Source organism: Capsicum annuum, chromosome 7 (assembly GCF_002878395.1).
Source record: "Capsicum annuum cultivar UCD-10X-F1 chromosome 7, UCD10Xv1.1, whole genome shotgun sequence".
NCBI lineage: Eukaryota > Viridiplantae > Streptophyta > Magnoliopsida > Solanales > Solanaceae > Capsicum > Capsicum annuum.
The window spans coordinates 220,209,622-220,216,025 of NC_061117.1; positions in this window are offsets into that span (position 1 = coordinate 220,209,622).

Sequence of the window (6,404 nt, forward strand, 5' to 3'; positions counted from 1 at the left end):
TCAACTTGAATTATAATCTGTATAATTCCGTACTTGGCTCTATAAATAAACTCTAAATTAAGATACAAATCCATTAATTTAAAGTTCTAAATATGCAAAAGTTATTTTATTACTGGCTAATTGGCTAATGTAGCATGCTATGGTCACACTCCAATTAATACTACTATGTTTGAACGATATATTAATACAATTAATGTGTGTAATTCCGTACTTTACCGTATTAAACAAACTCTAAACTAAGATATAATCATTGGTTTAAACTTTTCAAATCTTCATATTACATTAATTCTGGACCACAATAGCATTAATACAAATTGTGATTAATCATGAGAGAATAAATTATGATTTGTGACTAGGGGCCTAAAAGGCAGCACAAAAAGAATTGCCGCACATAATTTACAATCCACAAAAAGTTCTACAAAAAAATACACGTCGGTTAATTGATACTCCTAGGCGCTTTATTTTTCCTTTTTATAAGTTAGTTATTAATTTATAAAATCGTAGGAACAAATAGTTGCTTGGGGTTGAATACAATTTAAAATAGATGATGTATGCTTGTCAAATATTTGATAAGCCGCTATATTAACGACACATAATTTATATTTCTTAATCAAATAGTTTAGTGATCGTAAGTTTATTAGTTTTATCTAAATTTTCAATATTGGTACACATCAGAGCCTTTTATTTCACTGAATTGAAAGGGCTACATATATCATTACGATTTCTTTCTTAGGAAATAAATTGCATAAATTCTTCAAAACTTACTAATTTATTAATTTAACTAAAGGGAACTTCACTCTCTGAGCTCCCGACTGTTTATTTATTCTATAAAATAACGTTGGCCCTAGTAGACACTATATATTAGAAGAATATTTACATCTAGCTCATGATATCGTTTGATTCACAGATTAAATTATCTCATCTAAAAGATAAGATAAATTAAAATAACATCTAATTTAATAAGATATTTCATCTTATCTCATCAACCAAACGACCTAACACAATTTATTAGTGACACTTTGATTTCAAGTTTTCAACATCACCACTTAGTCATTTAAATAGGTTCGAGGCTCTAATTTTTCGAGTTTGTGCATTACCTAATTAAGATTATTAATTAGTTCTTTAAACACTTGTCTTATTTGCGCCGGCCTGCTATTTAAATATTTTGCTTGTAACTTCTATATAAACCCAACCATTAAGCACTTAACCTCCACATATTTCATGCAACTTTAGAGCACCTAACTTCATAAAATTTTCTGCAGACCTCATTCTTGCAAACTCAAAAAAATGGCTAGTTTTAGATTCTGGTTGTGTTTCTTCATTATCTTTCTTTCATGTATAGGCTCCGAGAGTCGCCCTCTCGAGGCATTTTCAGGGGAGAGGAAGGAGACAATGATGGAAATTGCTCGAGACATTTTAAGAGAACGATTGCTAAAAGCGCGTTCAATTAAGTATGATGTCAACCGGATTAGTCCTGGTGGACCGGATCCTAAACATCATTAGGGTCAGAAGTTGATTCAGGATTTAAACCTGATGATGAGTTCAAGTAATACGTACTGAACTCATTGTAAGGTTATTGATTCCACTCCTTCGAGAAGAAAAAGGTTGATCATTCAAGTGTGTGCGCATGGGGGGTGGGGGTTTAAAATGTATATTTTTTTTTTTTGAATGACCAATTGTGTTCCTCAATATAATTGGAAGTGGACATTTGCACTTCCCCTCATAATAATGATAGTTCCTTGATGTGATTGAGATTTAACTTATTAGTTGAGGATAATATAATTTTATGGGCATATAAGTTCTAATTATATGTTTATATATCTTTATAATGCACCTCCATATCTAAGTATATGTTTATGTTCATAAATCATTATCTTATTATGATGAGGTATATATATCTCAATATCTAGTTATATTGTTATAAATTCCTTTCCACTTAGATAATAAGCTATCCAGTATGGATGAAGATTATGTGTATAATTAAACTGATATGGAGAGTAGATATGCTTGTTATATTTTATTTAACTTGTTGAATGATGACATGTTGCATTTGGTGGAGAACTGGACTAAGAATACATGGAATGTACATTTTTCAGTACACTTAATAGACACTGTTCATTCCAATAATTAACCATCAACTGGTCAAGGAGGAATTAGATCATAGATGTTAATTTTTTAAAATTTATTTAAAGTTCGTATCAAGTGAAACCCCAATATATATGAGTGGATGTTCTAAGGGTATTCAACAACTACTATATATACGTAAAAGTAATTGTGAACCTTATACATATGTGACGTAATTTTTTGACAAAGGGGTTCGGATAAACCCCCCTTCCGATACCCTTGCTCTGCCCATGAACTTATTTATATCTCCAAGTTGCGTGATTTTCATTTTCTCAGTATCAACCACTAACACAAAATACACAGTCATTCCGATGACTTATAAGACTGACTTTGGATACATAATTCTTCCTCTAACTTTCGACCCCGCTTGCCTCCATCGGCAAAAATTCAAGTTTAACAAGTTTTGACTTTTGATCTTAAAAATTTGCCAATGAAATAAGTAGGGATCAAAAGCTCAACATCATCTACTTCCGAGGATATGGTATGATTCCAGAGTAAAAAAACACAAAAACTACATTGTATTACCGTCCCCTCATAATAATGATAGTTCCTTTGAATATTGAACCCCTGGCTCCGTCTCCAAAAATAACAACTAGTTATATATATATATATATATATATATATATATATATATATATATATATATATATATATTGTATATTATTGTATGATATACATAGAATATACATTTCTTGATATAAGATATTATATATTTTTTACATATATTTAGCTCGCGAACATAATTATTTGGGAAAAAGACACTCTATAGCATTTTTAAAACAAATAGCCCAAGTTTGAAAACTTTTCAAAAAGTGGCCGGTCGAATATGCTATTTCTGCTTTATAGCCTTTTCCTATTTTGGGTCATTTTGGCCTACGTAGTCTATATACAGTCCATATACAATACTGATACAACCTATATACAATACTGATACATTATTCAACTTGGGCAATTCGCCCTTTTAAAAATATTTCAATTTTTTTTTTTTGCTATAAATTTTTTAACTAACCAAATATTCTATTTTTTTCTTTTATTGTTTCAAAATAATAATTAAATTATATAAAAACTATATAATTGTTAAATAAAATATGTATCTATATAAGATATATGTATAGAAATTGTATAGTTCTCTCAAATATGTATATGTATAAAATATATATAAAAAATATATATAAAGTGTATGAAAATTCTATAATTGTTGTATAAAACGTGTAAAAAAAAAATTACAGTTATTTTATAAATTGTGTATCAAAACTATATAATTTTCGTATAGAATATTTATATGTATAAGATATGTATAGAAACTGTATAGAAGGTGTGTAGAAACGGTATAGAACAAGCCAGTAAATTGAAAATGCTAGAAAGTGGAATTTAAATTTCATGGCTATTTTCATGAAAATAATTTAATTTGAAGTGTCGTTTCTGTCCTTTCCCCTACTTATTTTGCGCAACTGGCCAAATATGTAACTAGTCCTTTTACCCTATACAAAACCTGCAAAGTGCCTTTACGTTTAAAGTCCACATTATAACCCTTGTCTCATAAATAGGATGTCGGTCCATTTGAGCCCCACAAGCCCAACTTATATAGGTAACTCTCTTCATTTTGTGTATTATAAGAATTTTTCGCTTTATGAGAATCAAACTATGAACTCCGACAAAAAATCTAAATACTTTGAATAAATGTTGTGATTTGTATATGTGTTTTTCTTTTTTGTTGTTGTTGTTGGTAATTTCTATATATTTTTGTAAATTGTCACAAATGAATTTTGACAGCAGAGTACCAAGTATATCCAACTTACACGCATTTCAATTATTTCATTGTGTATATGTTACCTCTAAATATGTTGATTAGGACTCCTTTTATTCATGTCGAGGGTTAAGTTACACTTGAAAGAGACGTTTGATTTTTCAAGTTTGCTACAAGTTTAAGATTGTTGACTAACGTTGGCATTGGGTTCCTTTGGTCCATTTTTGTAAAAGGTTATTTCAATGCTTGGCATGCACATTAGAATGCTAATTGCAATGGACCATTTTTCGAAAGACTTGTAAAGTGTCTGTTCCATTATTAACCAGTTGGGGAAACAAAAGTCTTTAGAACATCTTTGGTTTCTCACTCCGTATTTCGTATCCATATTATTGCATGTACGACTAAATCAAGATTAATCACGCCGATGAAGTTTCACTTTAAGGGATAAAACGTTTTCTAACAAACACAACTCTCTATACTTCGGGGTCGAATATGAAATCTCTAATTAAGAAAGAACTTAAAGAGTACTCAATTACCACTCTACCACGACCTGGATGATGATCTTTAAAGTTTTCTTGGTCAAGTAGAACTTCCCAAAATTCAAAGGCAAGAAAAGAGGTAAAAAGGAACATGATCATATCTAAGACATTGATATTGCAAATAACGAATTGTGAGTGTGACTTGTTGATTCCATATTGTCACAAAAATAATGGTTCAAAGGATGTCTTCGTCTAAAGAGGAAAGAGAAGTTGGAATTGATAGTAACTAAAGTTTTTTATTTGGTCAGCACTGACGATCCCATTGGCTCTTCTCCTTGTAATAACTTTTGCTAGTCAAAGATTTTTCACTTAACCTTAGATCACACAAATGTAGTAAAAGATAAGTCAATAGTTGAATATGTTGGTATTAATTCTGAGTCCACAAGTTGTTTGAGTGTCCTTAAGAAAATTATAATTCTCTTGTTGTTGCCAAGGATGTGAGATATATACTTTATCATAGGATCGAACGTAAAATGTTTAATATATAGTTGCAATGCACATTACAGAACTCTAGCGAACTTGAATGACGGAGCAAATCATATGATTCTACTATGTTTTGAATTACCTTTTTATGTTATTTGAACTTCACTATTGGTGTTGTAGATGTTTTGAACATTACTCACGTTTTTTTAAAAAAAAAGTATCTACTTGTATATCAAATAAAAAAAAAATCATCTTATTTTTTCAGAAAATATTTTCCTTAGTACCAAAGACATCCATTTTTGTAACTACATTTGCCTTAGATCTATCCAAGTGTTAAGTTGGATACTAGAAGTCTATATCAAAGTTGTTGAATAAACAATCCACTATAAATGTCATTTTCCTATTTAAAGGAGTGAATATTAAGCAAGGGTAAGTCACATGCTAGCTACCTATTCCCACTCAAACTAACTAATTGTACCATTGTAATTTGATCAATTGCCTCAATTAGGCAAGCAACCATTTACTAAATGAGTCACTTCTGCTGTCGCATATTAAGGAATATAAATGAGTGTAGTTGTTGAGTCCAGGTTGTGTAAAGGGAGGCATCATAAATGCACCAATAAGGGTTGTGACTCTAGAATAATAAGTACTCTGTTTATTTTTAATCAAAGTTCTTGAGTTTGATTCCTAAATATGAAATCACCTTGGTTAAAGCATAGTGTGACTTTCTTATACGAATTCAAATTTAATCGAGTCCGAGACAAACCATGCCGTATGAAAAACAAAAGGAAAAAAGAGCATCAACGAAGCATGAGAAACAACAACAACATACCCAATGTATTTCTATCAAAACGGGGTTTGCGGAAGCAGTGGTGGAGCCAGAATTTTCATTGAGGGGTTTAGAAGTAAACATATGGACTAGTCGAAGGGGGTTTAACATCTACAATATATACATAAAAATATGTTTGATCGTGTAAAAATATTATAATTTTCTGTCGAAGGGGGTTCGAACCCCCTGATTACAAGGTGGATCTGCCACTGTGCGGAAGGTATAGAGTATTGTATGCAATCTATATCTCTACCTCATAGATGAAGAAGAGAGACTGTTTTCAACAGACCCTCGGCGCAAAATAACAACAATGTAGAAGAGGACACCAAATTTTTACCAAAGTTAATTTATAGTATAGTAATGGAGTTTTCCTTTATTTTTTTATATATGAATGTGTAAATGTGTGTATGTCATAGTCCCACAATGTGTAAATGTGTGTATGTCATAGTCCCACAGCACATGAAAATGACCGAGCAACGCCTATGCTCTTGACAATATTTGCTGCTAATTTAGTACTTTTATCATCTTCCTAAAGCCTAAGTTATATATTGCATGCGCCCAATGTAAGCGGATTGCGGGGCGCATGCACATATAGAAGTTACGGCTTGATCAAACCAAATAAATAATTTTAATTCAAACATTATATACATGTTGATAAATCATCTAAATAGATACAAATACTAAACTGCAAACCTAATATACCCCATAGCTTCGGCAGATCACTTAGCCCCGTTCATCTTTG